The sequence below is a fragment of the Caretta caretta genome, chromosome 1 (assembly GCF_965140235.1).
Source record: "Caretta caretta isolate rCarCar2 chromosome 1, rCarCar1.hap1, whole genome shotgun sequence".
In the NCBI taxonomy this organism is placed as follows: Eukaryota; Metazoa; Chordata; order Testudines; family Cheloniidae; genus Caretta; species Caretta caretta.
In genome coordinates, this window is record NC_134206.1 from 212,181,761 (window position 1) to 212,198,758 (window position 16,998).

Genomic DNA, 16,998 nt, shown 5'->3' on the forward strand with positions numbered 1-16,998 from the left:
AGAAACGCTGGTCTTCCCTGTGAAATCTGTATTGTATAAGGTAAAAGCACACAAAAGACCAGATTTCACAGTCCATGACACACTTTTCCATGGCTAGGAATTTGGTAGGGCCCTACCCATGTTGTAAGGCAATATTTGAGCAGTTGTATTGTGAACCTCTGAACTGTGTAAATCCCCAGACAGGAGAGAGACATCAATTAGTGTAAGGTGCTGATCTTCAACAGAAGGGTGTTACAGCCTCCCCAAAAGGAAAAGTCCATTGATGGGATGTTGAGACTGGAATTTCCCCGTGTACCATCAACAAAAGGATAAAAGACTTTTACTGTTCTGCCGTTCTCCCTGTGAAGAAGAGTCAATCAAGTGGACTCCTTCCATCAGCTAAGTTTGCAACTCAGAGGATAGGGCAGGAGCAGAATAAAAACCCCAAACAAAAGGAACTTGGGATCTCTATGCAGCTTGGACTTGGGAGGGTGTGGGGAGGTGTTTCTAAGCATAAGCAAGAGATCCCCAGCTGCTTAACTTGGGTTAGCCCTAACCAACATATGGAGTTTGCTTATTACAGAAGCTTCTATTACCTGATGAAATTTAAGACTGTAACTCATTTGTGTATCTATGTTTACATGCTTTATCCTTGTAAATAACTCTTTAATTTCCTTTTCCTATTTAATAAATCTGTATATAGTTTATTGTAAGATTGGCTCCAAATAATGTTTTTGGTGGGAGATCTAACGTGCAACTGACCTGGGGTAAGTAACTGGTCCTTTGGGTCTGAGAGTAGCTTGAATACTGCTGTGATTCTTGGTGTAAGAGACCATCTATCACAGAGGTAGGCTCACTTAGGTGGCAAGATAAATCAGACTACCCAAGGGGACTGTCTGTGACTCCATGAGAAGGCTGTTAAAGTACCTGAGGAGTTTTCACTTGACACTTGGTTGCTGAAATCTAAGGGTAGAACTCACAACTGATTTGGTGTTTGTGCCCAGGTTCCTAAAACTCTGCCCTGAGGTTGGTACCACGCTCTTGAGTCACTGCAGGCAGCATTACACACACTATGCACCCAGACTTAGACTGTGAATACTGAAGCTAATGTACTAACTAGGAGCAGATCTCATTGTGCAAGGAGGCTGGGAACGTGAATCCCAGTGCTGTTACTCTGGGTTGTGTAGCCAGCTGCATTCACCTCACTGGTTCTGGTTTCCTGTGTCAGAGATCCCACAGTTCTTGGAAACTAGGAGCGTGAATCTTGGTGCTTATGCCACAAAGCATGGATACCACTGAGCCAAGGGACTGGCAATATGCCTCTCAGAACTAATGCCCTGGGCAGTCTGCTGCACTCATGGGCTGGAAGCATGCATTCCTGTGTTAGTAGGCTGAACCCAAGATGATGCTCCACTTGGATGCTGTGTATATGACTCCCACTGCTAGTGTCCTGAACTGCAGATCCTGTTGCATTCAGTTGGAATTCAAAAACTCATTATTGACAACTGTTGATCCATGCCAATGCCTCTCATAGGTGGGAGCCAAGAGCACTCAATTCTTTCTGCCATCCTATTCAATATAAAACTGTAGAGAGAAATAGGGAGACTGCAAGGGCTGAGGTGCCAGCAATAAGCAAATAGCCAACTCTGCATCAGTTGTTATCTGCACTGTCCAACTGCTGGAAGTTGAAGTGAGACAAATTTAAATAAGGGGCAAATTTTTAACAATAAGGATCCCACAATAGAACAATTTACCTCAGACTGTGGTGGATTGTCTTTAAATGGATATATTTCTAAAAGATATGCTGTAGCTCAGCCAGAAGTTATGGGCTTAATGAAGGAAATAAAATTGATGAAATTCTATGGTCTGTGCTATACAGGAAGTCAGATGAGATGATCACAATGGTCCCTTGAGGCCTTGGAAACTATAAATCTCAGAGTTTTCTTGATGTCTTGCAGTGAACAACATCTGAATAATGAGCAACTGGTTAAAGCTGAATACGTACAAGACAGGTCATACTAGTGGGAAGAAGGTAGCCAGGGATGGTTTAAAGATTGCACCTAATTCTATCTGACTTGGCTCTGGCCATAGTGATCTGTATATTTGTAACATCTAAATAAGACTTTTGCAATACTCTATATAGGAATGAAGCACTTTACCTTCAGAGCACTTTGGCTAATTCAGAATGCATCAGCCTGTTTGTTCAGCAACATATTTTTCTGGAATGCATCACCCTGCACTCCACGCAGGGCCCCCATTGAACACAGAGCCAATTCAGGGTCTCCATCCTGATATTCAAAGCCCTCCATGGGACTGACCCCAGTGACATGAGCACTCAATCACCTCTCCCTCTGTGATGATTGCCTCACATGACAAATACCTTCCACTGGAATAATGAAATTGTCAACCTGGGGGAAAGGGGTGGCTCATGATTATGAGGAACAGAACATTCATAGGAGCTGGGCCAAGACTATGGACCTCACTACCAGATAAAACAACATTCCCCATTAACTCCACCTCATTGAGAGCTAAAGGCAAACTCCCTCTTTGCTCAGTCTAACCCACACCAAATTCCTACTCTTTATAATAATTTAAAAAGCCAAAACAAAACTGAGCATGACCCACTCACCAAGGAAGAGAGTGAAATCATGTCTGTCACTGAGAAGTGTTCACATACTGTGGTGGCAGCCATCTGTGTAAGAACCTGGATAGACTGGGGTCTGGGACTGTGAATCCCAGTGGCAGTGTTTAGCAGCAGACTCCACTAAGCCTGGGCATTGTGAATCTCAGGGCTAATGTGCCAGGGTGCCAATCCCACCATACTTGATCAGTAGGAGCGCAAATCCTGGTGCTAGTGGCTCAAGGTATGACTTGCTCTGGTTTTTAGGGCAGGAAGTGTGAATCCCAGTGTTAGAGAACTGGGAAAGGAGGCATTTGCCCTAAGGTGTGGATTCTGCTGCACTTGGGTGGGGTTAGGAGGCTGGGAGCGTGAATTGCAAATGCTAGTGTCCTGGGGATGTTGAAATCATGGTACTAATTCACTTGGGCTAACCCATTGTCACTGTGCTCGGGGCTGGGAAATGGGATCCCACATCCTGTGGGATGTAGCTGTGTTTGGAGGCTGAGAATTTGAATCCAGGGTGATGAATGTCTGTGGATGCTGTGCTAGCTGAAATTGTGAATCCTGTGCTAATACCCCACCGTGTTGGTCCCATGGTGCTGAGGTGCTGGGAGTGTTAACCCAATGTTAATGCACTGGGGTGAGGATCTTGAAGTGTTCAGTGACTGGCAATGGGAATCCCAATGCAAGTGTCCTAGGGCATAGATCCCAGTGTGCTCAGATACTGGGCACGTGAATCCCAGGTGCCCACTGTCTGGGGGAACGATTCCGGGTGTGCCTTTCGGGGATGGATTTCCTTGTGCTTCGGTCCAGAGGTGTGAAGTCAGTGCTTGTACACTGGGCGTAGATCTGCATTTGGGAATTGCGAGTGTGACCCCCTGTGGTAGCGCTCTGGGGGTGCGGATTCCGGGCACCCGGGGGCCGTGTTGTGAGCATTCCCCCGCATGTGTAACAAGTATGTTGAATCTCTGCCTCTCCAATTTCCCTCACAGTCCCCTATGTCCAAATCCTCGGCTCTCCAGTCTCCCCTGCACGCTTCCTCCAGCGCCAGCTCCAGCACAACAGGTCTCCTGGGGCCGCAGGGCTGGGAGTATTAGACAGGGCGAGAGGCATCCGCCCCGGAGCCAGGTGAGGGGAGTTCGCGGAAGACAGCTGCGGCTCGAGGCGGGGAGCGGCCAGGGACCCCGAGAGCCGGGCGGGCAGGGGAGGAAGGACGTGGAGAAGGATGCGCCCCCCTCCCCAGCCCCGCCCATCCAGCCGCATCCCCGGGACCGTCCGCGGCGCCCGGAGGCAGGGAACAAACTCACCTTGCGGGCAGACGCCCGAGGGCCAGCCGGAGCGGGGAAGCCCGGGGCTGGGGGGGCCCGGCTAAGTCGGCTGCGGCCGGTGCCTCGCATGGCCGGGCGGGCGGCTCGGCGGGGCTGAGCCCTGGCTGCAGGAGACCGAGAGACTGTCTTGAAATAAACAGCTGCTGAGGGCTGGGCCAGCTCCGTCCTGCCTCTGTCTCTCCTCGCTGGCTGCCTTTAACCCCCTGGGTGCCGTCTCGCCCGCCGAGCAGACGCAGCCCCGGCTGGCTGTGCAGGCAGAGCTGGGGGCGGGAAGCCTGAGGCGGGAGAGCCGAGGCTGGGGCCCCGCGAACAGCCCAGAGCTTCGGAGCGACTGGAGCCTTAACCCCGCCCGAGAGCCTCGGTCCTGCCTCTGCCCGCCGCCGCCCAGCCCCGGAGCTCTCCCTTTCCCGCCCCGCAGCGCTCCCGCCCAGCCCCTGCTCCGGGGCCAGCCGCCAGTGCCCCCGAGCCCCCGCCGCTGAGCCTCCCCTCTCCTCCGCACACCCCATCCACCCCCCGCCTTGTGCCCCCCAACAGACCTGGCCCCCAGCAGCTGAGCCCTCCTGCTCCCTGCAGCAAGACCCGTCCCCTCCCCTCCCCTCCCCTCCCCCGGCTCAGTCTGTCTGTCTGTCTGTTTCCCCCGCTCATCTGGCTGCTTATTGTTAGGATCTTAACGGGAAGCGATTACGTTGCTATGGAGAGAGGTGTCTCCAAGGGACCCGTCACTTCTGGCTTGAGCGCTACCCAGTGAAGTCAGACGCCAGAAAGGTCTGTCCTTGGGAGGAGTGATGCAGAACACCCCCCCCCCCACACGCCCCCCTTGGAAAGCCCCTCTCCACAATCTTCCCGCTAGACTCACTTCTTCCTCAAACTCCCTCCCCATCATCCCTGCCCCCTCGAGCCCCCTCCCCCATAAACCTTCCAAAATCTCCTCCCCCTTCCCAATCCTGTAACCTCACCTCTGTAATCTCCTCTCTCCCAAAAGACCCCCAACACCCACCCAAAATATCCCACCTCCAGGATATTCCCCTTCTCTGGAATCTTCTGATCCTTGTCTCACGCAGAAATTACCCAGTGATTACACTCCCAAGAGTCACCCCTGGAACCCTCCCCCTTCCCCAAAATCGCCTCTAAAACCCTGGACCCCTCCTCTATGCAGCAGTTCTTCTTTTGAGACCCCCCACCCAACACTCAGCATAGTGCCCCACCAGAACAGGACTGCCCCTTTCCCATATCCTCTTCCTCTACCAGATGCCCACTTCAGATCTCTCCTGATGCCACTGGGATCTCCATCTCTCTAATATCCCCACTAGACTCCCCTTGCCCCAAACTTCAGATCTTCAGAATCTATTTGTGATCCTCTAGATCAAACTTAGGCAACTGTTGTTATCCTTCTAAAGTAGTGAACTGAACTGTTTGTATGCCTGGGGGAGTTTGTGCATGGCAGGGTGTCTGGGTGACAGATGTACTGTGTGTCAGTGTATGTGTTTGGGGGAGCGCATCGGTGTCCACACTCTGTGTGTCAATGTGTATGTGCTTCTGAGTGTGTATTTGGATGTGTTGCTGTGTGTATTTGGGGATGTCTGTGGAAATGTTTACGTTTCAGTGTATGAGAATGTGTTTGTGTGTGCCAATTTAATCGTACTTTAAATACTTTGTTGGCATGACAAGCTATACAAGTGTTGCCAAAATGTATTGAGACAGGTGTCCATCAGAGGGGAGTATGATTTGCCTAGGAAAGGACTTCACCCTGTGTTTGGTGTTTGATTCCCTATGTCCATTTGTTATTTGGATCCATTCCTGGCTGTTTCTGTATGGGAATAGCTGTGCTTGTTTTGAGTAAATCTCTGAGTGTGTGTTTGAGGCTAGAGGGGTTAGGGGTGTGTGTCTGAGGGTTGCGGATGGGGTCAACATGCAAATATTCCCTTCACCACAAAGTACTAAACACAAAGCATAGTCTAAATCCAGAGGGGAGCAACTGTGCAACCAACAGTTGACAGAGGAGAGACAGAAAGACATTTTCCATTCCAGACTCTGAAATATGAGGGAGCAAGAAAGCCATTTCCTCAAATTCTCATCTCCCAATGGATGAGGAAAGACTGTTCCTGACCTTGGGAGAGAGACAGAAAAGGTATATACTATATAGCATTATATAGCAACCTGCCATTGCATTAGGAATGGACATTGATGACAAATGGACACACAGGATCAAACCTCAAGAACCGTGTGAAGCCTGGAACAGACTATACCCACCTTTAACAGATATATGAGGAGACTGTGTCTATTACACTTTGTCAACACTTCTATAGATTGTCATGCCAATAAATCATAGTCAGTTGTTTGAGGGTGTCCGTATGTCTATTTCATGTGTGTATATGTGGTCAGTGTGTGCTTCTTGTGTGTGTTTTCACATGCCTGTCTAGGAGAGTCAGTGTGTGTTTCTTGTGTCTAGAGAATCAGTTGAGTGTGTGTGTGTCTGGGGGCATCAGCATGCATGTGTGGTTGTGCATGAGGTTGATGGTGAGATCTTGTGTGTTTGGAGGGATGTCAGTGTGTATGTTGTGGTGGGGAGGTCAGGATTTGTGTTTGCATTGGGAGAATTTTAGCGTGTGTGTATCTGGAGAGAGGTCTATGTATGTGTGCCTCAGAACCTCACCTCTTCTCCCTCCCCATGATTTTATGTGGGGGTATTATCCAGGCTACTCTCCCATTCTCCAGCCTTTTCACCTCTAGCCCTCCTGGGACTTGTGCAAATGATTTGTAGAAACCTCACTCTGCTAATCCTCACCACACTCACTTTATGCAGCCAGCGATATATAGAGGACCAGAGACACCACGCTGTGGGTGGGGTACATAGTGCCACCACTTCTCCCAAAATCAGACATCTTAATCCTGTGCATGTTAGCATGCAGTCTTCTCCTGGCTTTCTCCCTCTCTCCCACTCCCTCCTTCCCTTTTCCTGACCTACGAGTTAACTAAGGGGTATGAGGCTCCAGAAGGGGCTAAACTAGCCACTCAGGCTCCTGCTGACCTTTTCAAATTCTGGTGAATGCATTTATTATAATTGGGAAGCACAAAAGAGAGGAGGAAATTCAATCAGGAAAAAGGTCAGTTAAAGGGCGAAGATCCAAATGATGCAAAGCCTGAAAATCTCCCCAAGAGCAAAAACACAGGAGGAAGAAGTCAGAGAAATGGGAGATACAGAGCAAGTCGTCCCCCCCCCCGCCCCCCACACGCCTGGGGTGAAGATAATGCAAGGGTGTTAAGAAAAGGAGAGAGATAGACAGATGAAGGGGGTAGGCGGAAAGGACGGGAAGGTGCTAGGCTGATATCTGGGTGAGATTAGCCTGAAGGGGTTATGACGAATTTAGGGGATGGGCACTGGTTAAGGGACTTTTTATTTTAAAGGGGTAGGATGGGCAGGTCACAGTGAGGTTAGGGAGTGCTTTGGGTGAGGGGGTTGTGGTGTGATTAGGGTGAGAAGGTTATAGTGACAATGGAGTAAGGGATTAGGGTGAGATTGGTGAAGAGGCTTGTTACTGTAAAGTTTGGATGAAGGGGTTGGGATGAGGTATTAAGGACTAAGGGTTTAAAGGAGGCGGATAGGGTGACATTATACACAGGGTATTATTTGGAAGGGGTTAAATTTAGGATAGTGTAAAGGTTAAAGGATCAGAGTGAGCTTAAGGTATTGATTAGGGTGATAGTGGTACTGTGAGGTCAGGCTCATGCCTTATCTGTTACGGCAATTATATATCCTAACCACTCCCTCCCTCCTCCCCCCTCCCAATAAAAACACAAACAAAAACCAAAACCCTAGCAGTGATATAGACACATTTCTAGCTGGAGATGGTAAAACCGTTAATAATGATGCAGAAAATGCAGAAGTGTTAATAAATACTTCTAAATCTATTTTGTATTTGGAAAAGAGCAGGATGATGTACTCATATCAATTGAGGAATAGATTAACTGCTTTCCAGTCCATTAGTAACTAAGGAGGATGTTAAACAGCATCTACCAGGGATAAACATTTTAAAATTAGCACCCAGATAACTTGCACCCAAGAGTCCTAAAAGAGTTAGCTGAGGAGATCTCTGGCCCGCTGATGTTAATGTTTGATAAATAATACTGGCAAAATTCCATATGACTGGAAGAGTGCTAATATTGTGCCAGTACTCAGAAAGGGCAAGCAAGATGACCTGAATAACAAAAGGCTAGTTAGCCTGACATCAATCCTGGATAAAACAATGAAAAATCTGGTACAGGATTCAACTGATAAAAAATGAAAGGATAGGAATATAATTAATGCCAGTCAACATGGTTTATGAAGAATAGGTCTTATCAAACTAACCTGATTTCAGTGTTTGATAAGATTATAGGTTTGGTTTACAAAGGTAACTGTGTAGATGTAATAGACTTGGAGTTTTGTAAGGTGTTTGACTTAGTATTTCATGACATTCTGGTTAAAAAATTGGCACTATACACTATATTTATAGATTCCAAGGCGAGAAGGGATGATTGTGATCAGCTCATCCAGGGCTGGGCAAACTTTTTGGCCCGAGGGCCACATCTGGGTGGGGAAATTGCATGCAGGGCCATGAATGTAGGGCAGGGCAGGGGGTTGGGGTGCGGGAGGGAGTGTGGGGTGTTGGAGGGGGTGCAATGTGCAGGAAGGGGCTCAGGGAAAGGGGTTGGGGCAGAGGAGGGGTGTGGAGTGTACGCAGGAGCTCAGGGAAGGGGGTTGGGGTGCAGAAGGGAGTGCGGGAGGGAGCTAAGGACTCAGGTGCACGGAGGGGTGCGTGGGGAGCTCAAGACAGAGGGTTGGGGTGCAGGGAGGGTTGCGTGATGGGGCTCAGGGCAGGGGGTTGGGGTACAGGCAGGAGTGCAAGGTGAAGCTGGGGGCTCAGGGCAGGGAGTTGGGGTGCAGGGTACACGAGGGGTTCGAGATGCAGGCGCCAGCTTACCTGGAGCGGCTCCAGGGTGTCAGCGGCACGCACCGGGGCCAGGGCAGGCTCCCTGCTTGCCCTGGCCCCGGGCCGCTCTGAGAATCAGCAAGCACCACGTCCCTGCGGCCCCTGGGGGAGGGGGAGCAGAGGGCTCCGCATGCTGCCCTCGCCTGTGGGTACCTCCCCTGAACCTCCCATTGGCCACGGTTCCCTGTTCCCAGCCAATGGGAGCTGCAGGGGGCGGTGCCTGCAGGCAAGGGCAGCGCACAGAGCCCTCTGGCCCCCTCCTCCAGGGGCCACAGGGACATGGTGCCGGCTGCTTCTGGGAGTGGCGTGGGCCCCACAACGCCATGGGGGTGGCAATTCCCACAGGCCGGATCCAAAGCCCTGATGGCCTGGATCCAGCTCAGGGACCATAATTTGCCCACTCCTGATCTAGTCTGACCTCCTGTAGAACACAGCCCATAGAACTTCCCCAAAATAATTCCTAGAGCAGATCTTTTAGACAAACAACCAATCTTGAATAAAAATTGTTAGGGATGGAGAATCCACATGATTCTTGATAAGTTGTTTCAATGGTTGGTCTAACTGTTAAAATTTTACTCTTTATTTCTAGTCTGAATTTTTCTAGCTTCAGCTTCTAGCCATCATCATGCTATACGTGTCTCTTCTAGATTGAAGAGCCTATTGTTAAAGATTTGTTCCCCATGTAGGTGCTTATAGACTGTAATCAAGTCACCCTTTAACCATTTCTTTGTTAAGCTAACTAGATTGAACTCCTGGAGACTATCATTAGAAGGCATGTTTTCTAATCCTTTAATCATTTTTGTGGCTCTTCTCTGCACCCTCTCTTATCAACATCCTTCTTGAATTGTGGACATCAGAATTGGACACAGTATTCCAGCAGCAGTTGCACCAGTGCCAAATAAAGAGGTGAAATAACGTCTCTACTCCTACTCAGGATTCCTCTGTTTATGAACCCCAAGAGCACATTAATCCTTTTGGACAGTGTCACCCTGGCAGCTCATGTTCAGCTGATTATCCACCATGACCCTGAGGTCTTTTTCAGAGTCACTACTTCCCAGGATAGAGTCCTCTATCATATAAGTATGGCCTACATTCTTTGTTCCTAGATGTATACATTTACATTTAGCCATATTAAAACACATATTGTTTGCTTGCCCCCAGTTTACCAAGTCATCCAGATCACTCTGTATCAGTGACTTGTCACTTCATTACTTACCATTCCCCCAAAAGTAGCAGCAATGGGGATTCATCATCAAATGGGAGTGTCTCTAGTGTTGTTCTGCATGGACCAGTACTAAATGCACAACTATTCAACATTTTCATCAATGATCTGGAAGTAAATATTCAATCACTCTTGATAAACTTTGCATGTGATACAAAGATTAGCAGAGGGGTGAATAGTGATGAGACCAGGGCAGTCATAAAGAGTGATCTGGATTGGTTGGTAAACTGGGCCCATTCAAACAATATGTGTTTTAATACAGGCAAATGCAAAGTTATATATCGAGGAAAAAGGAATGCTGGGCTACACCTAAAGAACGAGGGACTGTATCCTGGTAAGCACTGACTCTGAAAAGGATTTAGGGGTCATATTGGGTAAACAATATGAACTCCCACTGTGGCAAAAAGGGTGACTGTGATCCTTGGATGTATAAACAGGGGTGTAGAAACAGGAAGGTGATTTTACTGCTGATTACAGCACTGATGGGACCAATATCTGAATTCTGCATCCAGTTCTAGTGTCCACATCTTTAAAAGGATGTTGGAAAATTGGAGAGTGTGCCGAGGAGAGCCACACAAATTATTTGAAAACTGGAACAAATTCCTTACAGTGAGAGACTTAAAGAGCTCCATCTGTTTAGCTGATCTAAAAGGAGACTGAGAGATGACTTGATTACGATGTATAAGTACCTTCATGGGAGAAAATACTGGGTACTAAAGGGATCTTCAGTATACAGAGAAAGACATAACAAGAACCAATGGCTGGAAGCTGAAGCCAGACAAATTCAAATTAGAAATAAGGCACACATGTTTAACAATGAGGGTGGAACAACTACTAAGGGAAGTGGTGGATTTTCTATCTCTTGGAGTATTCATATCAGGAGTGGATGCCTGCATGAAAGATATGCTTTAGTAATATACAAATTATTGGGCTTAACACAGGGGCAACTAGCTGAAATTTGATAGCCTATGATATAAAGGAGGTCAGAATGAATGATCATAATTCCCTGGCCTTAAAATGTATGAATCTATGAATACTTCCATGCTTGAATACAATTGTGAAGAATTACATGATACTGTGACCAGTCAGTATGGAGCAAGGCAAATCATGATGAATACCATGCCAGCTATCTCATTTCTTCACAACTGCATTCAAACAGAGTAACACGTTGTAATAATATAGATACACCCTAATGGGTTTAGCATAAGACAGGATGAAGTTAGGGGGAGAGGGGAGTGGGGTTTCCTGGGTGGGGGGCTATGGTTAGGGCGCAGTGAGGGGATGGGTTTTAGAGCTAGGGCTGGAAGCATTTGTCAGCCCCCAGCATTCAAAAATCATGAGTCAGGACCCAAAATAATGAGATTGGCCTAGAATATGACCTAGAATATGAGAGATTTTTTTAAAATAATAAATTTTGGATTCCTTTTCTTTGCCTTCCAGTTTTAGATTACACTGAAATCATATTTCCAGCTTTCCTCAGTAGCCATGAGGGTAGAAGCTTACTTTTTCAGAAAATGAAAGCTGAATTTCTCACCGCTCCAGGAGCTGGGGCTTTAAGAAAAACACCAAATATCACAAAACTTGACCACACTAGATTAGGGCCTAAAGGTAGAGGAAAGCTATGCTTTATTGTGCTATGGTGAGGTTGTGGGAGAGTTTTTGTGAGAGATTAGAATGAGTGTTTTTGGGGAGACAGTGGGAACCTCAGCTCGAGGGCATCTCAGAGTCTGGATTACACAGGAGACTTCCACAGGCCTCTTCCTTGTTTTAGGCTCACAGCTGCATGAAATCGAAGCAGAAAGGCAGCAGTACAATCTAGCAGATGAGATGAGTGAGGGGTAGGGATACAGAGCTAGGATAGAGACAGGATCACGTAGCTAGGATGATGGAGCTTCCTGGCTTTATCTGACTAATAATGAAAGGCAGCAAGCGTATCAGAGAGTGTGAGAGAAACGGATCAATAGAGAGATAAAACCTGAGATGGAAGGAGCAGGAGATGGGGTAGGGGAGAGAGTTATAAAATGTTGCAAATCCTACATTCTATACCCGCTATGTATTCACTTTGTGTTGGTGGAAGGGACTGCACAAGATGTAAAGCAATGGTGAATTAGGCCCAAATACAGAAACAGAAATAAGAGACAGAGATCTCTTGTTAATTCTGCCTTGTAATCTGACCACTGACAGCTCTTCCCCATCCCTTTCTGTCTTCCTAGAAACCCTGTTCTCTCTATATTCCACACTACTGTGGGGAGAGTGTCAGGAAACTGTTAACTCCAGTACCACAGATTCACAGCCTTTCCCCAATAAACTGGCCCAGCATGAGTCCAGTGTGATGCTCAAAAGAGCCCCACCCACTTGCCTTGTCTACATTAGGAGTTTACAGTGAGATAGCTATGTCCATTAGCTTGTTCATTGTAAAAACACACCTTTTTTCTATCACAGACATGGCCTAGTGAAAGCCCTTAACTGGGCTTTCTAATCATGTTAAGTTTCAGAGTAGCAGCCGTGTTAGTCTGTATTCGCAAAAAGAAAAGGAGTCCTAATGGCACCTTAGAGACTAACCAATTTATTTGAGCGTAAGCTTTCATGAGCTACTGCTCACTTCATCGGATGCAACATGTTAATCATGTTAAGCTAACTCAATTGAGCTAACACAATAGAAAAACACTATTTTTGCCCATATCCTAAATTAAACCACAAATATTTTTGTCCTTGAAGGTACATTTGTAGAGTGTCCAGATTAGCCCTTACAAATGTGTTAATTACCTCAATATAACTGGCAATCAATTAATTTGATGTAAAAATCTAGTGTAGGCATTCCCTGGGGGTGAGGAGCTCCAAGTGAGTTCCGTTCCCACCTGTGGGCAGGTGTATCATAATATATGGAATCACAATCCTTCTTCAAAAGGAGGTATTTTGTAAAGAAAACAACTACAGACACAAACAGGCTTGTATATTAATTTCAGTCCCAACTTTGTCTCCCTTATTTACCAGGACTGCTCCCTTTCTGGAACTGTATACAGCACACAGAGACATCTAGTGGCTGAATAATATACTGCAAGTAAATATATTTTACTATAGGGAGTAGGATCTAGTGAGCCAGATCAGAGGGAACTTGAGCCTTTCAACATTAGAAAGTTGTACCAATTTAACTACGTACCAGTATTGCTAAAGTTGTACAACCCTTTTACTGTGCATGCAGTTACATTAGGCTGTGTCTACATTGCCACTTTCAGCGCTAAAACTTTAGTCGTTCAGGGGTGTGAAAAAACACCCCCCAAGTGACAAAAGTTTTAGTGCTGAAAAGCACCAGTATAGACAGTGATTTGTTCGGCGTGGGGTTTTTTTATCACCAGGAGAGCTGTCCCCCGGCGATAAAGCATATCTACACTCCCGATGTCATAGTGCTGCCTTGCGGTAATGAGGGCAGTGTAGACATACCCTTAGTATAGAGTTGCTTTATACTATACAAAAAGGGAAATAACTATTACAGATATAAATCATCTTTATTCCAGTGTAACTGTGTCCACACTATGGCTTTTATAAACCAAACCTAAACCTAAATAGTTATACCTATGACTGGGAGCCAGTAATGTGTTCCTGATGTTATGAGAGGGATAGCTCAGTGGTTGAGCATTGACCTGCTAAACCCAGGGTTGTGAGTTCAATCCTTGAGGAGGCCATTTAGGGATCTGGGAGCAAAAATTGGGGATTGGTCCTGCTTTGAGCAGGGGGTTGGACTAGATGATCTTCTGAGGTCCTTTCCAATCCTGGTATTCTACGATTCTATGACCTTGTGGATGGAGGGGTCTAACCGTTACAAATGTAGCCTCCCAACAGGAGTTTTAGGAGTAAACAACTTAATCAGTTTAATGACAGGTTTCAGAGTAACAGCCATGTTAGTCTGTATTCGCAAAAAGAAAAGGAGTACTTGTGGCACCTTAGAGACTAACCAATTTATTTGAGCATGAGCTTTCGTGAGCTACAGCTCACTTCATCGGATCCGATGAAGTGAGCTGTAGCTCACGAAAGCTCATGCTCAAATAAATTGGTTAGTCTCTAAGGTGCCACAAGTACTCCTTTTCTTAATCAGTTTAAGAGAGTGATGGACAAATTAAGAATGTGATTATATGATGGCATTACTTGTAATGGGGGGAGGGAAGGAGTCTCAACATCCCTAGGGCTCACGTCTGATTTCTCTCTTATCGCCCTAAAACTCCTGCTTCAGGATTTTAACTGGCCACTGGCAGGGTCAGGAAGAGATTGACCCTCCCTCTCATGTTTTCTGGGACGGATTTTTTTTAATCTCTTTCTTCCAAAGCATCAGGGATAGTCATAGCTAAGATGGGACATTTGGCAGGTGGTCAGGGCTTTGAGGTGGTACCAAGCATTCCTCTCTCTCAAATGCTTGATTCCCTGGTTCTTCCTCACATGCTCAGGGTCTAAATGATCATCATATTGTGGGGTCAGGTGTTACCCGCACAAAACTCTCTGTTACACACACTCTAGGGCACTCACCTTTACCCTTCCGTGGGCTCAAGGCATAACCCAGTTAATTTAGGCACCCTAACCTTTTCCCAGTTCCTAGGGCTCCTGGTATAAGGCACCCAACTTTACCCCTCCATGGGCTCCGGGATCTACCTCTCCGTGGGTTCAGGGTATAACACCAATTCCCTGTGGACTTAGGGCTCTACGAGTATACGGGGTCTTTTACCAGTGAAAGAGCCTTACACAGGAATATCCTTAACCTCTATTTATTAACAGTCACCAAAGCAGAACACACACGCTAAGCATACAATGCTCACCACTCCCAATAAGGCGGATGAACTTTTCCTGCTGGCCAGTCAGGATCAGGTCATCCGGGGACTCCAGCTTCTGCATAGTGTGATTGGCAGGATGTTGAGGTCTGGCAGCTCTGATCCTGGGGCTGTGCCCTGGAGTTGGTTCCAAAGAACTTCCTTTTGGACCTCAGTTTATACAGTGAAATTTGAGTCCTGCTTAGCTATATCTTAACCAATCATTTTATTAAATATTACTAAACAAATTTCTAACCAATCCTAACATATTGTAAAACAATTCTTTAACCAATGATACCCCACTGCCATAGTTGATTTATACCTAGCAAAATTAGTTATGTAACAGAAAGAAACAATCAAAGAACCAGACAGAGATCATACAGACAATAGAGAAGTGGGGACCATAAAGACAAAACAATAAAGAAGTAGGGATTTTGCAACCACCACTGTTGATGATGATTTAGTTGGGGATTGGTCCTGCTTTGAGCAGGGGGTTGGACTAGATGACCTCCTGAGGTCCCTTCCAACCCTGATATTCTATAAGTGATTTCTTGCTACAGAATGCTATCAAAGTTTTCCTTAGAATCATAGAATTAACCTTCTTATGATCTGTTTCAGAGTAGCAGCCGTGTTAATCTGTATCCGCAGAAAGAAAAGGAGTACTTGTGGCACCTTAGAGACTAACAAATTTATTTGAGCATAAACTTTCGTGAGCTACAGCTCAGTTCATCAGATGTAGCTCACAAAAGCTTATGCTCAAATAAATTTGTTAGTCTCTAAGGCGCCACAAGTACTCCTTTTCTTCTTAAGATCTGTTTCTTTATTTGGTGATGGTGGTTGCTATTAGGACAGGATCGCCTTCTTAACAGCCCAATATTACATTGTTTTAATGTAATTTAGATGGAATGTGAGGATGTGACTTAGTGCTTCTTGGCTCATGGCTACTGCTCTCCTAATATGGCTGCAGGAAAAGACCTCAGCCTTACACAGGAAGGAATTTTCCCCCAGGTCAGATTGGCAGTGACCTTGGGGTTTTTTGTTTTTGCCTTCCTCTGTGGCGTGTGTGCAGTTCAGGCAGGGCTGTCCCTACCAATGGTGGTGCCCTACCGCAGCCCCAGCACCTGCACCCCCCCGTGGACAGACCGGCCGCTCTGCTGGGGGGCCGTCCCCTCCGCGGGGCGGGGAGGCTGCGTTTAAGGGCTGCAGGGCCCCAGCAGCAGGAGTTGTGGGGGGCAGGGAGGCCCAGGGCAGCACGGGGGTTTAGCGGGGGGCCTAGCGCTAGCAGCAAGAGTTGGGCCCGCCCCCCACTCACCGGTGGCAGCGGGAAGCAGAGTGACCCAGACCCAGCCTGCTTCGCTCCCCCAGCTCCCACCCCTGTCGCTAGAGGAGGGAGCTTGGAGGAAGGGGTCAGAGACCCGCCCCCACACTCACCAGCGGCGGCGGCGGGAAGCGGAGCAATGCGACTGGGAGCTGGCACAGCGGTGCGTACTGGAACCGGGTCGCTCTGCTTCCTGCCGCCGCCGCCGAGTGCAGGGGCGGGTCTGACCCCTCCTACGGGTTCCAGTACCCCCCCTAATCCCGGCGGCGGCATCGCTCGGGGGAGGGGGCTTGGGGGAAGAGGTCGAGTGGGGACAGGGCGGGTGCGGAGCAGGGGGGCTGGCTGGGGGATGAGGCTGGCCGCTGGAGCCAGCGCCGTATATGCAGTATGCAGCTGCCTAGGGCACCAAGAAATTTGGTGCCCCAAATTACGTGGTGCCCTACGCAGCTGCATATTCTGCGAATGCCTAAAGACGGCCCTGTGTGCAGGTCACTTGCCAGAATTACCTGGGCATGTGCCATTTAATCATTTCCCTGACACTGCAGGGAAACCAGGCAGTTGTGCACCTTGGTCCCACTCCCTCCTAATCTCTGCCTGTGGCAAAATAGTCTGCTCTCCTGTGGGCTGTAATATTTTTGTCTAATTTTGGTTATTTAGTTTAGTCTGCAGGTGCTGGGTGGTGTTGGTGACCTGTGATATACAGAAGATGATCTGGTGGGCCCTTCTGGCCCTAACCTTTGTGACTCCATGACTAGGTGTCAGGAC

The 16,998-nt window shown here is 47.5% G+C and overlaps 1 protein-coding gene across 6 annotated transcripts in view; it reads right to left on the reverse strand.

Moving 5' to 3' along the window:
- Positions 1–16,420, reverse strand: part of PIANP (PILR alpha associated neural protein) — a 37,462-nt gene extending 21,042 nt beyond the window's left edge. The window contains exons 1-3 of one of the 6 annotated variants that reach the window (XM_075119685.1): positions 16,347–16,420; positions 14,925–15,053; positions 3,907–4,031 (exon numbers count right to left, since the gene is read on the reverse strand). The gene's annotated coding sequence lies outside the window, so the exon portion shown is untranslated. Of the gene's footprint in view, positions 1–3,906; positions 4,032–4,463; positions 4,517–4,612; positions 4,707–14,924; positions 15,087–16,227 lie in introns of those variants that run through there. The other 5 variants (XM_075119691.1, XM_075119688.1, XM_048820644.2 and 2 more) reach the window with 5 other exon arrangements.
- Between the last annotated feature and the right edge of the window lie 578 nt (positions 16,421–16,998).